This window comes from Eublepharis macularius, chromosome 7, assembly GCF_028583425.1.
Source record: "Eublepharis macularius isolate TG4126 chromosome 7, MPM_Emac_v1.0, whole genome shotgun sequence".
Classification (NCBI taxonomy): Eukaryota; Metazoa; Chordata; class Lepidosauria; order Squamata; family Eublepharidae; genus Eublepharis; species Eublepharis macularius.
Window position 1 is genome coordinate 249,491 of NC_072796.1, and position 25,177 is coordinate 274,667.

At 45.2% G+C, this 25,177-nt stretch overlaps 1 long non-coding RNA gene across 1 annotated transcript; it reads right to left on the minus strand.

Annotated features, from left to right (window-relative positions):
• Window positions 1-5,913: 5,913 nt before the first annotated feature.
• Window positions 5,914-25,177, minus strand: LOC129333100 (uncharacterized). Its single transcript, XR_008597392.1, has 4 exons — window positions 25,052-25,177; window positions 11,109-11,223; window positions 6,578-6,673; window positions 5,914-5,975 (listed from the first exon to the last, which is right to left on the minus strand). It is a non-coding gene; the product is annotated as an uncharacterized LOC129333100 (long non-coding RNA).

The window sequence follows — 25,177 nt, forward strand, 5'->3', positions numbered from 1 at the left end:
ATAGCGATAAACGTTATTGGGTAAGTTACATTCCTGCTCTAAAAGTGACTTTTTTCTTCACACAGAGAAGTTGTATGCATATTCAGCATAATGAATAAAGTCCACCCAATTATCTTCTTGGTAGTTAATGTAGCATCTGAGAAACTGCTCCAACACCTGATTTGTCTGTTCCAACTGCCCGTCGGTTTGAGGATGGTGGATGGAGCTTAAACCCTGTTCAATGCCCACCACTTGGAGAGAATATTATGTGAATTAAAGGGTATAAGCGCTGTTGGGGGTCAGAAGGGAGGGGAGGGGAACAGAGGGTTGGGATGAAATATGTATTTTGTAGGAGAAAGATATTGAAGTGATTTTGTTTTTCAACCTATCCAATAAAAATGTATATTAAAAAAAAAGATTTGGCGCAAGCGTTCAGTGAGGAAGAAGTGGATGGACTTCCTCCACATCGCGCCACGGATTGCGCCATTGAACTTGTGCCAGGGGAAAAACTGCCCAAGGGCAAACTATATTCAATGAGTCTGGCAGAATGTCAAGAATTGAGGAAATTCATTGACAAATCTTGAAAGAAGATTCATCTGCCCTGCCAGCTCCCCCCCATGCGGCACCCGTCTTATTTGTAAAGAAAAAGGATGGGGGATTAAGGCTGTGCACAGATTTCCAGGGGATTAATGCAATTTCCATGTCCAATGCCTACCCCATCCTCCTGATCCGAGATTTGCTTAACACGGTGGCCCAAGGTAAAGTCTTTTCTAAATTAGATCTGATGGATGCTTACTTTCATGTAAGAATATGGGAGGGGGATGAATGGAAAACCGCTTTCAATAGGCCTCTGAGACAATATGAGTACTTAGTCATGCCTTTTGGACTGAAAGGCACTCCGAGTGTGTACATGACGCTCATAAATGTATTGCATGAGTATCTGTACAAGGGAGTAATCATGTATCTAGATGATGTTTTGATTTATACACAAGATAAGGCATCCCATGCGGAGCTAGTCTGCAGAGTGCTAAAAGCTTTAATAAAACACAAGTTGCCTGCCAAATTGTCCAAGTGTGAGTTCCACAAAGAGGAACTGGATTATCTTGGCTATCGCATATCGGGCCAGGGGCTGAAGATGGACCCTGCAAAGGTCCAAGCCGTTAATAGTTGCGTGGCCCCCTCTACCAGAAAGCAACTACAATCTTTCTTGGGGTTTGCAAATTTCTAGACCGTTCATAGAGAATTTTGCTCAGATTGCCTTACCTCTAACTGACTTGCTAAACACAAAGAGTAAGGAATTACAGGCAAACAAACCTCATGCAAAACTAAACTGGACCATAGAATGCTAGAAAGCCTTCAAAGGGATAAAGCGTAGGTTCACCTCTGAGCCGGTGCTACAGCATCCAGATGAGAACCGTAAATTCGTTGTGCAGGTTGATACGAGCGACACAGCCATGGGTGGTGGTGGGGATGTTGTTACAGCAGGACGAAGCTAAAAAATTACACTCCTGTGCCTATCTTTCAAAAAAATTCACAGAGGTGGAACGAAATTGGAGTGTATGGGGAAAAAAGCTTTTGCGGTTAAGGTAGCACTCACAACGTGGAGACAGTGGTTGGAGGGAGCCCGCCACCCGTTTGAGGTTTGGACAGATCATATAAACTTGGAAGCTCTCCGCACCCCCCGCCGGCTCAATGCTAAACAACTTCAGAGGGCAGAATTGTTTTCCAAATTCAACTTCACTCTGAATTATTTGCCTGGGAAGTCCAACTTCCTAGCGGATGCTCTTTCACACATGCCCCAACATGACAGCAAAAGGGAGATCATTGACACTGTCTTCTCACCCACCCAATTGGGAGGGGCGGTGACTACCCGTAGCCAAGCAACAAATGACCAAAATAAAGGGAAACCTGATACCAGTGAATGGAGGGAGAAAGTGAAAAGCGAGGTGGAAAAAGAGGGGGAGGAAGCGCCCACAGCAGAACTCAAACAAACGGAGCCTGGTGAATGGCATAAAGGCTCTAAGCTCTACATACCCTTAAGCTTAAGGAAGGAAGTACTTCAGCAATGCCAAGTTAGCTGGGCATTTCAGCTACCTTAAAACCCCCCCAGTTAGTGCAAAGACAATTCTGGTGGTCACTTATGAGACGGGATGTCTCCCAGTACGTATCCTCCTGCCCTATATGCATAATGGCCAAGACTAGGAGGGGGAAGCCTCCGGGACTACTACAACCATTGGAAACCCCCTCTAGACCCTGGGCTGTGATCTCAATGGACTTTATAACCGATTTACTGCCCTCGAAAGAGTGCACTTGTATTCTAGTGGTGGTGGATTTATTCTACAAACAAGCTCATTTTATTCCATGCACCACTATTCCTACCGCAAAAAAGCTGGCCAGCTTGTTCATGAAGCACATAGTCAGACTACATTCATTTGCATCCAAGGTGATCTCTGATCGAGGCGTACAATTCGTTGCCAACTTCTGGTGGGAGATACTCCAGGTGGTGGGCATTGAACAGGGTTTACGCTCCATCCACCATCCTCAAACCGACGGGCAGTTGGAACAGACAAATCAGGTGTTGGAGCAGTTTCTCAGATGCTACATTAACTACCAAGAAGATAATTGGGTGGACTTTATTCATTATGCTGAATATGCATACAACAACTCCGTTCACAGTTCTACTGGAGAATCCCCCTTTAAAATAGTGCAAGAATACAAAGGGCAAGCCATACTTTTTGAAACCACTTCAGAAATCCAAAAGCCAGGAGATCTGGGGGAATGGTGGTCCTCCCTGACAGAGCAATGGGTAGTCATCCAAAAAACCTTTAAAAAGGCCAAAGACGACTACAAAAAATATGCAGATTGCCACCGTGCAGAGCAATGGAAACTACAACCTGGAGACAGAGTCTATGTTTTCCACCAAATACTTTAGGAGCAAATAAGCCTGCAAAAAATTAGGACTGAAGTACATGGGTCCTTTCCCTGTCAAAAGAGTGATTAACAAGGTGACAGTAGAATTGGAATTACACAAAAACCTACGCCAAATGCATTCTACTTTCCACTTTAGTCTGCTAAAGAAAGCACCGCTACCAGATGAGTGGCATCCAGAAAAGGCGGTGCCTTACCCTACCCTCATTGATGGACAAATACATTACGAGGTGGAGGAGATATTGGACTCCAAACGTAAACACAAACTATATTATCTTATCAGATAGAAAGACTTTGATGAAAGTTATAGAGAGTGGATAGAGTCCTCTCATGTTAGAGACACTAAACAATTTGAAAAATGGCAGAGGAAGATCTCTGACTTTGCGTGGGCAGGCAAAAAACCACGAGTAAAAATGAAAGTTTTGTGTGACGCTAAAGAAAGAGGTGGACTGCAGTTGCCAAATATTAGGCTATACCACGAAGCAATATGTTTAGTTTGGTTAAAAGAGTGGATGTCACTGAAAGATTGTAAGCTCTTAACATTGGAAGGTTATAAGAAGCTGTTCGGATGGCATGCCTACTTGCGACAGGATAAAATAAAAGCTGATTCTATGTTTTTGCATCATTATATCAGAAGGAGCCTCTTCACGATCTGGAAAAAATATAAAAAATATCTGGGTGAAGACATCCCCTCTTGGGTGGTACCGTTTGAAGTGATTGATCCGAGAGCTATCTACAATGAAGAACAATGTTTACCATATAAAGAGATATTGATTATGGAACAGAAAATGATAAGAATTAAATCAGAGGAAGAGTTATCTTCTTGTTATGGATGGTTCCAATATAGACAGATCAGAGACCTTCATAATTCGGATTGTTCAAAAGAAGGAATTAAATGCGAAAACTCAGAGTTGGAAGAGACTATACTACAAGAAAGCAAAAAGAAGATATCTAAGATTTATAAAATACTTTTGAAGTGGTATACAGAGGATGAGACGGTTAAAGTACAGATGGTGAAGTGGGCAATTAATTGTCATAAAGAAATAACAATGGAATCACGGGAATATTTATGGAAAACTACACTGAAGATTTCAACTTGTACCAGTATTAAAGAGAATGTTTATAAAATGATCTATAGATGGTATTTAACGCCAAAGAAGATTGCGCTTGGAAATGCTAACATGTCAGATAAATGCTGGAAATGTAAAAAGCATGAAGGATCATTGTATCATATGTGGTGGACATGTGAAATAGCCAGACAGTTCTGGGGAGATATTATAGAAGTAATAAATGAGATATTGCAGATTCAAATAAAGAAGAACCCAGAACTATTGCTATTGAACTTAAGCATGGAAGATGTTCCTACTCAGTACCGAACATTACTATTTTATATGACAACGGCAGCAAGACTTTATATGCACAAAAATGGAAGGTACAAGAAATACCAACTATTGAAGATCGGATGCATAAATTGCTGCACATGGTGGAAATGGATAAAATGACAAGGAAGCTGAGAGATAAGAATTTAGTGGAATTTTTTACGGACTGGGGAAGATTGAAAACATATTTAGAAAAGAAGTGGCATGTAAAGGGGGAATTATGGCAATTTGAAAATTATTAGAATGGATTTGTTATTAGAAGAGATAGAGTCTTTACCATATGAAGTGAAGTATTAGCTAATTGTTAGCCCAAATGTAAGTGGACTTAGAGTTAACAGATATTGTTAGAATTACTAAAGTAGATACTTTATCCGACTGTTAGTTAGTTTAAATTTAAATATACGTGGAGCTAATATAAAGTAACAGATAATAGATTTTAAGTTTATAACAATATTTTTGAAGTTAATAGATAGGGCTTAGTTGAATAAAAGAATAAGTAAACATGAGATAAGGAGTTATAGAAAAAGGGGACAGATTGGGAATAGATTAGGCTATAGGATTGGAAAACTGTTGGAAGTCTTGGAAAAAGGGGGAGGGAAAGGGTGGGGGAAAGGATAATGAGATGCTATTTGAAAGTTGTATATTAATATTCTCACCTAATAAAAATTTTCTAAAAAAAAAAAGATAGAGTCCTCTCATGTGAAAGCCCCAAGACTCATTGCCAAATTTCACAAAAAGTACTCAGACAAGGTGGGGGCTGGGGGGTGAAGGGAGGCCTTTGGAGGGGCAGAAGTGTCAGGTCTGTTATCCACAGTACTGCCATATTGCTTTCTTACTGCTGTACTTTTCCAGTATTGTATTGTTTTGTATGCAGGTTCACAGGAGCAGCTGTGGTTCCCACGACAGCCTTATCAGAGGTGGCTCGCCACAGAGACCTTGAAGCAGCTACATTCACATCCCCCAGCTCCTAGACTAACTGGGCAAAAAGGGGGGGGGATGAAACGGAGGGTTTGATATACTGATACAAGTAACTAATGTGTCATTCTTAGCAAGAGCCTTGTGTTCAGCCAGAAGCTATCCTAGCCTCTGGATTATATATGGATATCTGTACTTTGAATATATACTCTCTCAATAAACTTTGATTCAAGAGACCTTGGATGTCTTGCTGCAAGGGGTGGGAGATGAAATCAGAGTAACTTGAACTCCATAGACTGACACCTACTCCTCTCTGCAATCCAGGCCTCTGATTTCCACAAAATCATAGAAAACCAGAACTGTTCACACACTTTGTTTAGAGGAATAAAATCATAAATAGTGAGCAAAGCGTGAATGAAGAGTAGCTATTATCTCTCAAAAACAAGCACTTTATGCTCTGCGCAATTGAATAACAGGGCTTCTTGTTGCGACATGATATGAGGATAACCAGGAAAGAAAAGGAGTTGCCCCTTCAACAGAGGCTTCATGAGAAGAAATGGTGACGCTTTTCATGTCATGGCGATAAACATTACTTGGTAAGTTACATTCCCTTGAGCCTCTGTACACATGCATTTCTAGGTCACATAGAGAGACATGTGGCTTTCCAGCAAAACTTACCTTTGCCCTTTGATTTTATCTTGGAAGCAGGATTGCAAGATGCCTTGGGTAATCTCTCGCAGAGACATGGGTGGTGTGACTTCCACAATCTTCATACTGCAGAATTGGGGGTGAGAGGAGAATGACAGCAATAAGCTATTTCCTGCTCTAAAAGTGACTTTTTTCTTCACACAGAGAAAACTCAACACCTCAAGAAGATACCAAAAGGGATTGTGGACTTCCTTAAAGTGAAAGAATGGCTTTGGCATTGTTTTATTAAAGAAAAATTCATGAAATAAGCCAACTGCACATGAACCAGGACACCTACTCCTCTCTGCAATCCAGGCCTCTGATTTCCACAAAGTCATAGAAAACCAGAACTGATGACACACTTTGTTTAGAGGAATAAAATCATAAATGCTGAGCAGAGCACGAATGAAAAGAAAGTATTCTCTCTCAAAAAGAAGCACTTTATGCTCTGCACAATTGAACAAAAGGGCCTCTTGTTGCAACAGGATATGAGGTTTTGCGACAGGATATGTGGATAAGCAGGAAGGAAAACCTGTTGCCCCTTCAACAGAGGCTTCATGTGCAGAAATGGTGACGCTTTTCATGTCATAGCGATAAACGTTATTGGGTAAGTTACATTCCCTTGAGCCTCTGTACGCATGCATTTCTAGGTCACAAAGAGAGACATGTGGCTTTCCAGCAAAACTTACCTTTGCCCTTTGATTTTATCTCGGAAGCAGGATTGCAAGATGCCTTGGGCAATCTCTCGTAGAGACATGGGTGGTGTGACTTCCACTACCTTCATACTGCAGAATTGGGGGTGAGAGGAGAATGACAGCAATAAGCTATTTCCTGCTCTAAAAGTGACTTTTTTCTTCACACAAATTCAACAAAATCATAGAAAACCAGAACTGATGACTCTTTGTTTAGAGGAATAAAATCATAAATGCTGAGAAACGCATGAATGAAAAGAAGTTTCATGAAGTTTTATGAAGTTTCATGAAAAGAACCTAAGGGAGAAAAAGGAAATGTTCAGAAAATGGAGAGAAGGACAGATCTCTAAAGAGGAGTATATGAGGGTTTCTAGGTACTGCAGATCACCCATCAGAGAGGCCAAAGCTCAGTACGAGCTGGGTCTGGCCCAGAGGGCTCGCTACAATAAGAAAAACTTCTACAGATATGTCAGAAGCAAACGCGAAGTAAAAGAGACAATTGGGCCGCTGTGGGAGTAGATGGAGAAACTCTGATGCAGGACAGAGAAAAAGCAGACAGGCTTTTTTGCCTGTTTTCTCCCTCAAGAACTCAGGCACATCTAGAGATTAGGGGTGTGCAAGGCCTGCCTGTTTCAGTAAACCTGATCCGGTTTTAACCGTTTCTGTATTCAGGGAATACCGAATCGGTAAGCCGTTTCTGTATTCACGTTTTGGCTTGATTCGGCCATTGTTTTCAATGAGAAAACCTCCCGGATTTCTGGGGGGGGGCATTTTCTGTCCAAATCACACCAATCTTGGTGGGGATCTTCTCCTAACTCTCCAGTAACTACCTCCCAAGTTACAGAAAGATTGGACTTTGGGGGGGGGTGTTATGCCCCCCCAAACAAGGTGCCCCCAATCCTCCTATACTCTCCATGGTTCTCTACGGGGAAAAACAAGTCATCTTTCTAGGTGGCTTGGGGTGGCATTTTGCAAGCAAAATGCACCCAACTTTCCTGGGACCTGCTCCCACCTGTCTTTCCACCCTCCACCAAGATTGAGGCAGATTCCACTTTGGGGGGCCATTTTATGGCTTCCCAAAGAAGGTGCCCCTATCCACCTCCACTCCACTATTCCCTATGAGGGAAATAAGAGAAGCTTGTGTGGCTAGGGTTGGCATTTTGCATTCAAAATGCCCCCAACCTTCAAGAGCCCATTTTCCACCTGACCTCCCACCCTCCACCAAGGCCCAAGCTGATCCCACTTTGGGGGGGGGGCATTTTATGGCCTCCCAAAGATGCTGCTCTTAGCTCCCCCCCTTTCTCCATTATTTCCTATGGGGGAAATAAGAGAGGCTTGTGTGGCTAGGGGTGGCATTTTGCATGCTAAATGCCCCCAACCTTCAGGGGCCCATCTCCACATGTCCTCCCACCCTCCACCAAGGCCCAAGCTGATCCCACTTTGGGGGGGGGTATTTTATGGCCTCCCAAAGATGCTGCTCTTAGCTCCCCCCCCCCCCTTTCTCCATTATTTCCTATGGGGGAAATAAGAGAGGCTTGTGTGGCTAGGGGTGGCATTTTGCATGCTAAATGCCCCCAACCTTCAGTGGCCCATCTCCACATGTCCTCCCACCCTCCACCAAAGCTCAACCAGATCCCACTTTGGGGGACCATTTTATGCCCCCCCCCAATGGTGGTTCTCCTGCCACACCACTTTGTCTTTCTACTGTGGGGAAGACACACCACAGAAACACATGGGATTCGGGCTGCCAATGGCCACAGCTACAGTCCACCTGCACCCAAACTGCCAAATACCACACCCCTGCTCCCCAAAACCTAACCTCCCGTGTCCTGTGGCTAGCCACTTTCTATTGATTCCTGTTATGGGAAAATCTCCCACAGCAGGAACCCACGGAATGTGGCATCTATGGCCACAGGCACAGTCCTCCTTTTAAATCCACCCCCACAAGCCCCACACTGACCCAAAGACACCCTCCCCAACATTCCCACACCGGCCACTACCCCAGGAGCAGGCTGGCCAGCCGTCCCCCATTGTTCCCTGTGATGGGAACTTTTAAACTCTCTTTCCCAGGGCAATTATGCACAGCCAAGGGGTGTCACAATGGTAGGCACACTCCTGAGTTTGAGATTGTCCCTGTGAAAGAGCACCTGAACCACAGACACCCTCCCCCAAATTCCCCCACCACCTACAGAGATGGATGGCCAGCCAGCCCCATTGTTCCCTATGATGGGAACCAACTGCACAACAAAGAATAAAACACAAACACACAATAAAGTTTTAAAAAAATTATTTTCTCACTTTCAAAGTACAAGTAGGCAAAGCATTGTGACACATTACACCAGCAGTCCCCCACACAGAAAAATAACACAACTCACTTAACATCAGAGAATCACAAAAACACAATTCCTGTCAAAAACACTTTATTTCTTGAACAGCTTTAGGTTACACAGCAGGGGAGCACACCAAAGGGCATGCCAGCAGTATCTTACACAAAAATAACACAACTCACTTCACATTAAATAATCACAAAAACACAATTGCTGTCAAAAACACTTTATTTCTTTGACTGCTTTAGATTACACAGTAGGAGGGCACAACAGGGCATGAAAGCAGTCTACTACACAAAATAACACAACTCACTTCTCCTTTTTTGACAGCAATTGTGTTTGGGTGATTCTCTGATGTGGAGTTGTGTTATTTTTGCCATCTCTAGGTGGTGGGGCAATTTGGGAGAGGGTGTCTGTGGTTCAGGTGCTCTTTCACAGGGACAAGATCACACTCAGGAATATGCCCACCATTGTGGCACCCCTGGGCTGTGCATAATTGCCCTGGGAAAGAGAGTTTAAAAGTTTCCATCACAGGGAACAATGAGGGGCGGCTGGCAAGCCTGCTCCTGGGGTAGTGGCCAGTGTGGGAATGTTGGGGAGGGTGTCTTTGGGTCAGTGTGGGGCTTGTGGGGGTGGATTTAAAAGGGGGACTGTGCCTGTGGCCATAGATACCACATTCCGTGGGTTCCTGCTGTGGGAGATTTTCCCATAACAAGAATCAATAGAAAGTGGCTAGCCACAGGACACGGGAGGTTAGGTTTTGGGGAGCAGGGGTGTGGTATTTGGCAGTTTGGGTGCAGGTGGACTGTAGCTGTGGCCATTGGCAGCCCGAATCCCATGTGTTTCTGTGGTGTGTCTTCCCCACAGTAGAAAGACAAAGTGGTGTGGCAGGAGAACCACCATTGGGGGGGGCATAAAATGGCCCCCCAAAGTGGGATCTGGTTGAGCTTTGGTGGAGGGTGGGAGGACAGGTGGGAGATGGGCCCCTGAAGGTTGGGGGCATTTTGCATGCAAAATGCCACCCCTAGCCACACAAGCCTCTCTTATTTCCCCCATAGGGAATAGTGGAGTTGAGGTGGATATGGGCACCTTTTTGGGAGGCCACAAAATGGCCCCCCAAAGTGGAATCTGCCTGAAACTTGGTGGACGGTGTGAGGACAGGTGGGAGCAGGTCCCCTGAAAATTGGGTGCATTTTGCTTGCAAAATGCCACCCCAAGCCACCTGGAAAGATGACTTGTTTTTCCCCATAGAGAACCATGGAGAATGTAGGAGGATGGGGGCACCTTGTTTGGGGGGGGCATAAAATGGCTCCCCAAAGTCCAATCTTTCTGAAACGTGGGAGGTAGTTAGAGGAGAGTTAGGAGAAGGTCTCCACCAAGTTTGGTGTGATTTGGACAGAACCCCCCCCCCCCGACTCCCGGAAATCCGGGAGAAGGTTTTCTCATTGAAAACAATGGCCGAATCGTTTTGGCAATCTCTGTTTCTGTATTACTGAAATTTTTCAGTATTCAGAAAAAGTTTCGGTAATACTGAAAAAAAACCTTCGATAACCACAGCTCTCCCTGTCAGATGCATCTCAGTGGCACCTGATGTGGGCTTCCGGGGACCACAGTTCTCTTTGTCAGATGCATCTGACAGGGAGAGCTGTGGTTATCGAAGGCTTATACTACATTGGAATTGGATGGTCTGGTTGTTTTGCTGCCACAAACCAACATGGCAAACTCCTTTGAAGCCTCACACAAGCCAATTAATCTCCATACCAAGAGGAGATGTTTACATTTACTAGCAAAGGAATTTTTTGGTTACATCCCTCTCTCTTCCCCCCTAACTACATCTTCTCTCTCCTCCCCTTCTCCCCCTTCCTCTTCTATATTTGACCAATTTCTGTACCATGCATCTGACGAAGAGAACTTGATTGTCAAAAGCTTATGCTACAATAAAATTGGTTAGTCTTAAAGGTGCTACTGGACTCTTTGATTTTGCTACCACAGACTAACACGGCTAACTCCTCTGCATCTATTTTTAAAAAAGTTATTCTTCTCAAAAAGAAGCACTTTATGCTCTGCGCAATTGAGCAACGAGGCCTCTTGTTGCAACAGGATATGAGAATAACCAGGAAAGAAAAGGTGTTGCCCCTTCAACAGAGGCTTCGTGCATTTCTAGGTAACATAGAGAGATATGGCTTTCCAGGAAAGCTTACCTTTGCCCTTTGTTTTTATCTCGAATGCGGGTTTGCAAGACATCTTGGGTAATCTCTCGTAGAGGCATGGGTGCTGTGTCTTCCACAACCTTCAAACTGCTTCTCTGGTCGCTGACTGTAATTAAGAAAGGAAGGAAGGAAGGAAGGAAGGAAAAGAAAGAAAGAAAGGCTTTAAAAAATTTTATGTAAAGAAAAAGTCATGAAATAAGCCAACTCCAGATGAACCAGCACAGCTACTCCTCTGTGCAATCCAGGCGCAATTGAGCCTGGATTGCACAATTGCATCTGACGAAGAAACCTGTGGCTCTCTAAAGCTTATGCTACATTAAAGTTGGTTTGTCTTAAAGGTGGTACTGGACTCTTTACTGTTTTGGTGTGGGTAATATGGACACCATATATCTGGTGACTTTTGAATGCAGCGGGTTTTTTTTTTTTGACGTTAAGAATATTTGAATCTGTTATTTGCTCCAAAATATAGATCACTTGGAGACATTGCCTTTTTTATTAGAAGATAATAGTAGACTCATTGTTTGTTCAGTTGCAAAATTATATGCGCTTGTGATTGATTTTTATATCTACTTAAATGCAGTCTAGTTTTTAAAAATACTTTAGTAGTCTGTAGTTTGGTTAAAACTAACAACTTAAGCGGTATGAGTTGAAGAGAGATTTTTCACCTGGGTGTCGCCAGATGTACAACTTAACGGGCAAGAACCAAAGGCTGTCTCTATCAGCCTGTGGCCTTTTGACGCAGGACAGCTGACTCAGAACTAGCCAAAAACTGGTATCATATTGCATTTTTTTCTTTGTCTAAATTATATTTTTGTGTTTCTTAGTGAGCTGGCTTGAGTCCCTGACTAGAGAGAAGAGGAAGATAGAGATATTTAAAAAGTAAGTAAGTAAGTAAGTAAGTAAGGTTTAATTGTATATGGCCAAAGGCCGTCGCAATACAAAGTTAAAAACAGTAAAAATAGATGGTTGTTGTGGATTTTCCAGGCTGTATAGCCGTGGTCTTGGCATTGTAGTTCCTGACGTTTCGCCAGCAGCTGTGGCTGGCATCTTCAGAGGTGTAGCACCAAAAGCCAGAGATCTCTCAGTGTCACAGTGTGGAAAAGATGTTGGCAGGTCATTTATATCTACTCAGGAGGGGTGGGGTTGAGCTGAGTCATCCTGTAAGAGTTTCCCAGGGCGTGGAATGCTAATGGAGGGAGGCTTCACTGTATCCTGAGGAGGTTCTTTAGCATATGGATTGGTGCTTGATGTGCTAATCTTCTCTGCAGGGCTATTGTCGGGTATAGAGTGTTTTGTTAGCCTGGTGTTTTTCAGGACTGGAAACCATGCTCTATTCATTCTTAAAGTCTCTTCTTTCCTGTTGAAATTGTGCTTATGCTTATGAATTTCAATGGCTTCCCTGTGCAGTCTGACAAAGTAGTTGGAAGTGTTGTCAAGTATTTTAGTGTCCTGGAATAGGATACTGTGTCCTGTTTGAGTTAGGCTATGTTCAGCCACTGCTGATTTTTCAGGATGGCCAAGTCTACAGTGTCTTTCATGTTCTTTTATTCTTGTCTGGATGCTACACTTTGTGGTCCCGAAGTAAACTTGTCCACAGCTGCAGGGTATACGGTATACTCCTGCAGAGGTGAGGGGGTCTCTACTGTCTTTTGCTGAATGTAGCATCTGTTGTATTTTTCTGGTGGGTCTGAATACTGTTTGATGTCAGGTCCAGTGTATATATAAACTGTACTGACTCCATTTTCTAATGTTTCTAGTGTTTAAGTGCTTTCCCCACAGGTGCACCGGTTCCCAGGCCGACTTCTCACCATGCGAGATTGTTTTGTCTAACACCGTTCCACCAAGGATTGGCCTTGAGAGAGAGAGCAACTTTCCTGAGACTGAAAGATATTGTTTTGAGAACTATGGGGGGAGGCTGGTGCAGCTGGGAACTGTTACTTTGTACCTCATGCTTTGCTCTTCATTGGTAACAATGATCTTGTACCATCCTGAGTCTCTTATTCAGGACAGTGGACTATAATGAACCATTTCAACAGTAAAGTTTCCTTATTCAAACAATGGACTCTTGTTTGCTTGCAAAAGGGAACCTGTGAGAAGGACATTATTTAGCCACAGTCTGACATTTTGTTACCAATCATGCCTGAGTCGGGCCCAGCGGAATCCAAGGCAGTCCCGGACAGGGATCCTTTGTTTGATCCGTATGCGCCTCCCGACGAACAACCAGTGCAGCCCCAGGAGCCTGTACCAACGGGGAACGGAGCTTCGACTACTACCCTGCCTCTCATCGATCTCGGCCGTGGAGGGGAAAGGCCGACGGCCACCACCCTCCCCTTGTTCTCGTTACCCACACCGTCGGAGTGGGGACCCAGACCCTGAGAAACGAGGGAGCGCAGGGCCAGTGGGGTGCACCAACCATTATCCATGGATGGGCGCCGGAGCCTAGAGACAGTCCCTGAACTTGATAGCAGCCAACCGTGGCTGTTTTGGAATAGAACGACCGAGCACACGGAATGGGATACGTCCCGCCGCGGCGTCCTAAGTTGGGATTATTCGGAACTTGCCCAGTGGAAGGAGCCACAGGAGGTTCCTGAAGCAAGTTGGGTGCAGATGCAAAATCGCACCCTTGCTGTAGATTCCGGCATTTCGGCAGTGACGGGCCTAGCCAAAGGAATTCTAGCAGCGAGATCGCAAGACGATCAGGGAGACCCTCCACCCTGGGGGCCGTTTTCCCCAGTAGCCGCCGCCGCAGGAGGTGCTACGATGGGACAATCGGGTCTAAGTCGAGTCCAACAGCTGGAAGCTAGATTGATCGACATGGAGGACAGCCTAGCTCATGCCATACATCTGCTCTCGGTGATGGTAGCAGGCGAGAGACCCTCACCTGAGGAGATGGCCGTACAAATAGCAACACTACAAAGCGTTATTCCCTATATGAGGGAGACCGTCCCGTGGCAGCCGCCGCACTCAAGTTACCCTGCTGAGAGTGAAGAAGGATCCCGCCTCACTGGCGAGGGCCCTATCGACCCTCCCAGATTGGAAGGAGAGGAGGAAACCTATCCTGGAGAACCGGGGAAAACTCCCTCGGAACTCCCTAGAAGGGAGGACGTTCCGCCTCCTGGGAATACTCCAGTTGAGGTGCATGGAGAAGCTCCAACAGAACCCCCTAGACCGGACGGAGATCCACCTCCCGGAGATACCCCAGCTGAGGTGCCTAGAGACGTTGAGGAAGGGCCAACCCGTCCGACCACGTCGCCAGTGATACCCCCTCCAGCGTCCCCAATAACGGTCCGGCCGGATCAGTCAGAAGAGCCTCCGGCTCCTCCAAGGGAGGGATCGCCACACCAACCGCCAGAAGTTGTTCCCATTCAGCAAAACCCAAGGGAAGGTCTACCAGTACCACAGGAACAGCCCCTGCTTCCCAGAGTAACGACGCCGGGAGGGGCAAGCCCGCGCGGCCCAGCACCCATCAGGCCTTCGCCGCTGCGGCCCCTCCCGCTTCGACCGCAACTAATACCTCTACAGCAACCGGTACGTTTGCTTCTAGACCAACCAATATTACCACCTCCTAATCAACCGGTGGGGCCTATACCACTACGACCCCGCCGACTCGCACCTCAGCGGCCGATCATGGCCCAACCTCTACGGCCACCTCCACCCCAACCGCTATTGCCGACGCCTCCGGTGTTGCCACCACCAGCCCGGCCGCGGTTGCCGCCTCCAGCCCAGCCGTTACTACCGCCACCAACCCAACCAAGACTACCGCCAGCACAGCCAGTGTTGCCGCCAGCCCAGCCGGTGTTGCCGCCGCCGCCAGCCCAGCCGGGGCTACCGCCGCCAGTGCAGCCGGTGCTGCTGCCACAACCATGGCCCCAACAACCCCTCCTCGTGCCGCAAGGACCGTTGATGGCTCCGATGGACTTTTACCCAGCACCAGCTCCGAGACAGGACCTCCCCATGGGCTGGGTGAAACTAGAAGCTACTTTTGACGGGGATCCCTCCAAACTGGGATTTTTCCTAGTGCAGGTAGTACAATTCTTCAACCGGTGGGGACACCTCTTTGGTTCCGAGGCCAGCCAAATTGAGCATCTCGGTTCCCGTTTACAAGGCAAAGCAGCAGACTGGTATGTAGGGCTATACAATATTGGGGCCCCGGAACTTAATACTCTCCAGGGGTTGGTGGATGCTATTCGAGCACAATACGAAGACCCCTTAGAGGAAACTAGGGCTCAAACAGAATTGCAAGCCATAAAGCAAGGCAGCATGTCGGCAAGAGACTATGTTACGAAATTCCGACAACTAGCTGCTAAATGCCCTAGGTGTGAGGAATCCACCAAAATTATTCTGTTCAAGCAAGGGCTGAATCCGAGACTTTTAGATAGAGCCCTTATGCAGGACAACCCTCCTACTCTATTGGGCTGGATCCAACTCGCGTGCGAAGTTGAAAATCGCATTTTGGAAGTCCGCTTGGTTGAACAACAACAACAAACGGGACAAAGACGCCCTCTGACTCTACAGAAGGGAGGACGGGGTGTTGGATACGCAACTCGCGAAGCGAGAGATGCTAGATGGCAGCAAGGGTTGTGTTTGCAATGCGGACAAGCCGGTCACTTTGCAGCACAATGCCCCTACCGGCCTGTGCAAAGACCTCCACTCCAACTACGGCGTCCAACCCCTACCCCATTTCCTCCATTCCAACGCCCGACACCGGCTCCCAGAACGGGCAGAGGTCGCGGCGCTCCCCTGCGACCTGCCTCAGACAGGGGGTTAGAGGCGGAAGAAATCATGGAATATGACCCCGCTTCCCCAAATGTAGAGGGGAATCCAGAAAGCCCTCAGTCGGGAAACGAAATGGATCTGTCGTAAAAGGGCCCAAACGACAGATCCACCCCAAGCCCGTCCCTACACGGGACCGGCCGCCTGGGTCCATATTATTCATGCCTGTGACTTTGCTTAACCCGGAGAGGAAGATGCACATCCGTGTACAAGCTCTCATCGACTCGGGCTGTTCGAGAGACATCATCGCCCCAGCCCTAGTTAACGGACTGGTCCTACCAGTCCGCGAATTGCAAAACCCAGTGATTTTTGAACAAATGGATGGCACCAATATGAACCCTGTTACCACAGAAACAATTCCAGTGGTCACGGGCATGGGCCAACACTGGGAGAAAAGATCTTTCGTCATCAGCTCTACTGCCAAATACCCGTTAATTCTAGGCAGCAAGTGGCTTTGTGATCACAACCCCCACATAAATTGGGCAGAAGGGTGCGTCACCTTCAATCACGCCAACTGTAAAACCCATCGATGGGACCAAAATTGGGGCAGTGATCCCTCCCACACCGAAAAGGCTCTTCTCACCCGGGAGGACATAAAACAAATACCCGAATGTTATTGGCCTTTCTTGAACGCTTTCTCCGAAGAGGAAGCCAATACCTTGCCCCCGCACAGAAGAACCGACTGCGCAGTGGAGATATTACCCGGGGCCTCACTGCCCAAAGGCCGACTCTACCCTATGAATCCCCGTGAACGGGAAGAGCTCAGGAAATTCATCGACACCAATCTCCAAAGGGGATTCATCCGCCCAGCCAATAGTCCCCATGCGGCTCCGGTCCTCTTCGTGAAGAAAAAAGATGGGGGACTCCGGCTATGCACGGATTTTAGAGGACTTAATGCTGTATCGACCAACAACGCCTATCCCATCCCGCTCATCCGAGACCTCCTCAACGTCGTGGCCCAAGGTAAGATCTTTACGAAATTAGATTTAAAAGATGCTTACTTCCACGTTCGTATAAAGGCAGGGGATGAATGGAAGACAGCGTTTAATACGCCCCTCGGACAGTTTGAGTACTTAGTTATGCCGTTTGGTTTGGCGGGAGCCCCTTCCGTTTTCATGTCCATGATAAATGAAGTCTTACATGAATTTCTCTATAAAGGAGTTGTGGTGTACCTTGATGATGTGTTAATTTACTCAGACACCGAGGAGGACCACATTCAACTAGTCCAAAAGGTTCTGGCTACATTAATGAGAAATAAACTGCCCATCAAGTTATCCAAATGTGAATTCCATAAAACCGAGCTCACCTACCTTGGTTCCTGTATTTCCTCAGAGGGTTTGAAGATGGATCCATCTAAAATACAAGCGATCCAAGAATGGCAAACTCCCACCACCCGTAAAGAACTACAGTCCTTCCTGGGTTTTGCCAACTTTTACAGAGACTTTATTGCAAATTTTGCGCAAATCACGCTCCCCCTAACATAACTATTAAAAACCAAAGATAAAGGGGACCAGGCAAAGAAACCCTCCTCCAGAATACAATGGACACCCGATTGCCAAACAGCCTTTGAATGCCTAAAAGAGCAGTTCATTACAGAACCCGTCCTCTCCCACCCCAACGAAAACTGTCCTTTCGTAGTGCAGGTCGACGCCAGCGATACAGCCATTGGAGCGGTATTATTACAGAAGGGGGAGGATGAAAGGCTGCGGCCTTGTGCATTCCTTTCAAGGAAGTTCTCTGAGGCTGAGAGGAATTGGAATGTATGGGAGAAGGAAGCCTTCGCTGTCAAAGCAGCCCTCACTAACTGGCGGCATTGGCTAGAAGGGGCGAGGCACCCTTTCGAGGTTTGGACTGATCATAAAAATCTGGAGGCCCTTCGAAGCCCTCGCAGACTAAATGCCAAACAATTACGATGGGCAGAATTCTTTTCCAAATTCAATTTCACTTTAAATTACCTCCCGGGCAAAACTAACTTTCTTGCAGACGCCCTATCGCGCATGCCCCAACACAAAAGCAAAGGGGAGGAGACTATAGACACAGTCTTTTCACCTACGCAATTGGGAGGCGTGGTGACTACCCGCAGCCGAGCAAGCCAGCCCCTCCCGCACAGCCAAGAGTGGAAAACGAAACTCAAAGCTGAAGTGGAAAAAGAGGGGGGTAAAGCACCCAAAACCAAACTGATTCAATCCCCACAGGGGGATTGGCTAGCCGGAACCAAATTTTATGTCCCAGACAGCCTCCGACGGGAGGTCTTGCAGCGATGTCACGATGCCCCCACGGCCGGTCATTATGGATACCTAAAAACGTTACATTTAATACAACGGCAATTCTGGTGGCCGGGCATGCGCAAGGACATTTCTCAATATGTTGGTTCCTGCCCCATTTGCCTCAGCACCAAAACTCGGAAAGGGAAACCTCCAGGTCTCCTACAACCGATAGAAACACCTAACCGACCTTGGGAAATAATATCCATGGACTTTATCACTGATTTGCCCAATTCAAAAGGACATAATTGCATTTTAGTAGTGGTAGATCTGTTCTCCAAACAAGCACATTTTATTCCATGTACTGCTGTACCCACCGCTCGAAAATTGGCGGATTTATTCTTGAAACACATCGTAAAATTACATTCTTTTCCGTCCAAGGTGATTTCGGATCGCGGCGGACAGTTCGTTGCCAACTTCTGGCAGGAGCTTTTACAAATGTTGAATATTGAACAAGGAATCAGCTCAAGCCACCACCCACAAACCGACGGACAATCCGAAAAAACTAATCAGATCTTAGAGCAGTTCCTTCGTTGCTACATTAATTTCCAGCAAGATAATTGGGTGGACCTTCTCCCTCTAGCTGAGTTCTCATACAACAACAGTGTACATGCTTCCACTGGGGAGGCTCCTTTCAAGGTTGTATATGGAGCTCACTTCAACCCTTTCCCGTTGGACGCTCCCCCTCTTCATTCCCCTAGTTCGCCGGATGTATCCTCATGGTGGGGGGAGGCCGCCCACCAATGGACTCTTATAAAACAACACCTTGAGAAAGCCAAGCAGGATTACAAAAAATACGCAGATCGCCATCGTGCGGCCGATTGGGATATACATCCTGGAGATCATGTCTACATTTCTACCAAGAATCTGAAACTGGCCCAAACCAGCCGCAAACTAGCATTGAAGTTCCTCGGACCTTTTCCTGTGCGCAAAATAATCAACAAAGTGACTGTTGCCGTAAATTTACCCAAAAATTTGCGCCATGTTCATGATACATTCCATATCAGTCTCTTAAAAAGAGCCCCAACCGATGACAAATGGCATGTCAAAGCTCCACCCATCCCAACTCTAATAGATGACCAAATACACTATGAAGTACAACAAATTCTGGACTCTAAATTCAAACGTAACCAGCTTTTTTACCTCATTAGATGGAAGGACTTTGATTCTGGTTATGATGAGTGGGTGAACTCTGTACATGTTCATGCTCCTAGATTAACCAAAGCTTTTCATACTCGCTACCCATACAAACCAGGGGGGAATTTGTTTTAAGGGGGGCAGAATGTCAGGTCCAGTGTATATGCAAACTGTACTGACTCCATTTTCTAATGCTTCTAGTGCTTAAGTGCTTTCCCCACAGGTGCACCGGTTCCCAGGCCGACTTCTCACCATGCAAGATTGTTTTGTCTAACACCGTTCCACCAAGGATTGGCCTTGAGAGAGAGAGCAACTTTCCCGAGACTGAAAGATGTTGTTTTGAGAACTATGGGGGGAGGCTGGTGCAGCTGGGAACTGTTACTTTGTACCTCATGCTTTGCTCTTCATTGGTAACAATGATCTTGTACCATCCTGAGTCTCTTATTCAGGACAGTGGACTATAATGAACCATTTCAACAGTAAAGTTTCCTTATTCAAACAATGGACTCTTGTTTGCTTGCAAAAGGGAACCTGTGAGAAGGACATTATTTAGCCACAGTCTGACATTTGAAAGCTGTGCTTTTTCATAAGCTTTCCCATCTGATCAGTGATTCCTTTGATATATGGCAAAAACACTTTTCCTGTGGGAGACTTTTGTTCCTTAGTTGTTTGATAAAATAGTTGTTTATTAAAATAATAAAAATAAAATACAATTAAAATGGGACCTTAATAAATACCAGATACAATTTTCCCTTCCCATTTCCATCTGGGGAAGAGTCATTTGCATTCAGAGATTGACCATCAGAATAGGTACACCCACAGGGACAAGCATTTCTCATTTTCTAATCCTTCCAGTATAAGCTTATCTGCACCTTCTTTCCATGGTATATTGTGCACCTTCTCTGCTATTCTTTTCCTCTATTGAACTGTTCCCTGAATAAGTAATATCTGTCTATGGGATGGACCCCATTTCCTTCCCATTTATTTCATGTGTAGAATATCACTTCTTCCGATATTTGCAATTATTTCTCTTGAATTCTATCTCTCTTCCCTTTTCCATTTCTTCTGAATCTGTGTTAATCCTAGACATATTCTCTTTATTTTCTGGAATGCCTTGATTTGGAGATTGACTACCTTCTTTAGGTGTACCTTTTTGTAGACCATCCTCATCCTTGAGGATAGACTCTCTTTCCTCCTTTCCCAATAGCCTGCAGTGCCCCTCTTATTGGCAAGACTCATTCCTTCCCTTTGCTCTTCTGATATCCTTGCTCTCTCCCACGGAGGAATCTATCACCTCCTTTCTCAGAATTACTCATCTGCTGACCACTCCCCTCCACCAAACCCAGATCATCGCTAGCTCTTGTAGGTACACTTGGGGCCCAGCCAGGCAATTTCCAGTGGTGGATGATGTCATTCCCTTTACAAGACATACTGATGAGGTGTTGACTCCCATTAATAACATTGTTCCCATCACTTTGTCTGGTGACCAGGCTGGACTTGGGAACTCTCCCAGAGCTACACCCAGAACCCAGTCTGGCAGCCCCACCATCCAGCCTTGCCACCCTTGGCACTCACTCAACAAGGAGGAAAGAAGCAGCAACAAGGAGGAGACAGGCAGCAAAGGCACCAACAGAGAAATGGAATGCCAAAGAGGGCCCAGGTGTTGACAAGCCCTCATCAGCAGGAGGCAGGCTAGATGGACCAGGTGCTGACAAGCTCTCATTGGCAGGAAGCAGGCTAGGTGGTAGCTCCTGGGTCCTAGCCACTGCCAGCTTCCCAGCCAGGCCCTTAAAGCTGGAGGAAGAGGGCACAGGGGGCAGAGACAGCCAGCCTGTGCCATCACAGGCAGCAGATCATAGGCAGTGCTAGTGGCACAGGGCCATACCCCAACCCAGTGGCAGGCAGGGGAAGAGCTACAGCCCAGCAACCCAGCAGACAGGCTAGATGGAATGGGAAAGGGTTGGGGGCAAAACAGGCACAGCTGTGGCTGCCTAAGGCAGCCAGGTCAGCAGCTAGGCTGTTGGGGGTGGGGCTAGGAGGTGGTGCCTGGGAATGGTGGGGGGATAAAAGGGAGGTCCACCCACAAGTGGGGGAGGTTGAAAGGAGAGTGTAGGAGGTTTGTTTTTGGAGTGGAAGTCAGTCTACTCTGGGTTATAGAGTGGCCCCTGGGGAGTACCCAGGGCCCAATCACCTTGCTTCTGAGACCTTCATGAGATAGTATCCCTGCAGCTAAGGAGGGCTAGTGAGTCAACTGTGTTGGAGTAGACCCAAAGGCCAAGAAGCAGAAGTCAGGCAGGTGGCAGGTGAGTGCCACCATGGCATACAGAGACACATGAGGGGTGGGGCGTGCCTGAGCCTGATATACTTCCTGCTCCATTTGGAGTGTGCTTGTTGTGTTTCAAATTGTACCTCTTCTCATGTTTTAATTTACACTCCTTTTTCTTGTGTTTCAAATTGTATCCCCTTTTCCTGTTTTTCCCTTTTTTCCCAGGTTGTGAGGCATATCATCACTGAATTCATGTCTTGGTTGTTCCCCACTTGGAGGCAGACTATCTGCCTCCCTAGGCTTGAGTGTTGGAATAGGTGGCTCATCATGCCTTGGAAATGGGGGGGGGGCTGCATGTCTCTCTGTATGTATGTGTAACTCTAGCCAAGTAAGCTGCTACTCTTTTGTCTAAGGTGGGAATGCCTCCTGACTCCTCCTTCTTGTCTCTATGCCCCTTGGGAGAATCTCTCTCTTGCCTCATGGTTTTCCAAGGAGAAGGATGTAACCCTCCATGCTCTGCCATGAAGGCCTCATCCACAGACCCACACTTTCAGCCTCGCTGCCTAGTTTCAGGCCGTGGTTTAGAATTAGGGAATGTAACTCTTTAGATTAGGTTCTTTCCCTTTTACTACAAGGTATTGCTATGGAAGAAATCTACTTCAATAAAACTGTAAGTTGTATCTTTCTATGATTTTGTCTGAAGACTAATTAATGCATGTTTTTAGGGTTTAAACAGTTCTGCCTAAATAACTCTACTGTTACTCTGCTGTGTTACTATAAAGGTTTCATATAACCATCATGTATTGGTTTAGCTTCTGTCTGAACAAAGGCTCCTGCAGTCTTCTTTACTATTGGTTGCTTCCTGCTGGCAGCAGCCAATATGTGCTGTATAATAAAGACCAACCAGTGTATGTTACTTTGTATATAAGTTAAGTTACTTTGTATATAGTTAATGCAAACTAAAGATTCTAGTTATGTGTGTCTATTGGTTGTTGCTTGAAAAATGGGCGTGGCTTGTATGTACATAGTTGGCTTCTGTTGAGCCTGTTGTAGTCTGTCTGCTTCTAGTTTCAATAAAGCTGTTTCTATGAGCTGAAATCTCAATACTTAATAAAAACTATAGTTTCAAACCAAGAAACCTAAATATAAAACTTCCAATACTGAGCAGGTCTTGTTCATCACTGCCTATTGGCACATTTTCTGTGATGTCAGGACTCTCTGATGTGTTTCCCAGCTTACCTTTTCCTTTCATGCAATAGTGCCTCTTTGAGAACATGTCTCTGAGCACATTGTCTTGTGTAAATGAATATATAATAAATAATAAAATGTATTACAGTCATTGACCAGTAAACAGTTTGAAGGGAAGCAAGTAAAAAATAATTAAGAAAACAGTGATGTTAAAAACAGAATACATTCCTATATAAAGAGAGGTTTAAAATTTCAAATATTCTAAAAATTAAGTTAAAATATCAAAATTGAAGATACAATTAAACTTCTCTATACTTCTTTATCTCTCTCCTAATTCACTAAACCAACCATCCAAAGTTGGCAACCATTCTGGTCAACTTTTGATTGTTTCCCACCAACATAATTGACAAAAGAATTCTTCTGTTGTGACCTGGATAAGCATTAATAATAGGGTTAATAAAAACTTCCCTGATGTTATGGTATAAACTACAGTAAAAAAAAGACATGTTCTAATGTTTCATCAGTTCCCATCCCATATATGCAGTCTTTCTTCAAGGATCTAGTAAATCTAGCCTCTAGGATAGCTGAGGGAAGGGCACTATACCTTAAAGAGTAAAAATTCTCCTATGATTAGAATTCTCTAGGAATTTAATATATGATCTTAAAATTAACTTATTAGAAGTACTTAATCAAATAGAGGATTCTTGATACTGCTCACACCCACCTGTCATTCAACATTTAATATTCTTTGTTTTAGAATGGATCTAGCCTGAGCATAAACCAAGGACTGTATAAATTGTTTAGTGAAATCATAGTAAGACAATTTGTCCTCTACCTTCTTCCGCCATGGGGGGACAAAACTGTCCTGCATCATGGTATGAGTAAGGCCAGTAGGTGAAAAAAAATAAATTTTAACCAATATTAGAATGCAGAAATCCATAATTTGTCTCTACTGAAACCAGACCAGCCTCTAAACAAATTGCAGTGTTTGAAACACTCGTTAAAACTTGGAAGATAGCTTTTAAGAATTTCAATTGTGTTCTTTCAAGCAAGGTCAAATCAATCTGAAGGGATAAAGGTGCTCCTTATAATAACTGGGGTAATACTTTAATAGAAAATAGCTTAATAAGAGCTTCTAAATTATGGCCTCCTTTAGACCAGTAAAACTTTTGGATAGCACCAGCGCTTTCCTGCGCATTAGCAGCCAGGTAGTCAACATAGCCTTTCATGCAACCGGATGACTGAAATACAATTCCAGGGTATCTATAACAGTGGACCTGCTCTATAGAATGATTGTCTATACACCAGTTAAACACCACAGGATTGTTGGCAAATGCCATTATTTTGGTCTTAGTGTAATTTATTTCCAGACAATTTTGTCTGCAATATTTAGAAAGAGCATGCAAGGCTCTCAAGGCCAATAGGAGTCTGAGAGAGTAAAACTGCATCATCTGCATAAAGTAATAATGATACATGCCTATCTGCAAGCCTGGGGAGGGGGTGGAAATCAAGTTTATGCAGACAATGGGCCATATCATTAATATAGATATTAAATAGAAGTGGCACCAGTATACATCCTTGTTTAACTCCTCTATTTGTACTAACCATCTTTGTTAGATGACCTTGTGGATTACATCGTACCCTTATAGAAGTATATTTTTGGAGAGCTCTCAGTAGAAATTATAGGCGTCTATCTATTGTAGTAGATTTCAACTTATCCCACAGTATAGTTCTTGAGATAGAGTCAAATGCAGATTTAAAATCTATAAAGGCTGCATATAAGGAGATTTGAGAACTCGAGGAATAGTTTGAAATAGTCCAGTACCACACATTGATCTACACATGATCGTCCCTCTCTAAAAGCTGCTTGCTCCCGTCCCAAAAGACCTTCCTGCTCCATCCATTCTTTTAACTTCCAATACAGATGTTTCGAATAGAGCTTACTTATTATGCCCAAGATAATTAATTGGCAGGATTCTCTCAATTTCTTTTTTTTATAGATAGGTATAATTATTGCTACTCCCCAGTCCTTAAGTATTCTACCTGTTCTATCTATAGTTGTAAATAAAACAGTAAGAACCGGAATCCACCACTCAAGGTTTTTCTTAATTAGGTCTGCTGGTATAAGATTGGAACTTGGGGCTTTGTTAGATCTCAGAGTTAGTATGAGATTCTTGATTTCTTGTGGATGTACAGGAGGCCATGAAGGTAAGGTGTCTATACCCATCTCCTCCATTACAGCCTCCTCCTGCCCTCGATAAAACTGCTCGAAATACTTTTCCCAAGTTTCAGGAAGAAGAGCTCACCAGCTGTCTGCCGCAACTCCTTTCCATCCTCGATATCATATCCCAGACGCGTCACCAGAGTTCCATCCACGAACAGTTTGCTTACAAGGATGACCCAAACAATCTTCAAGAACTTTCTCAGGTCTG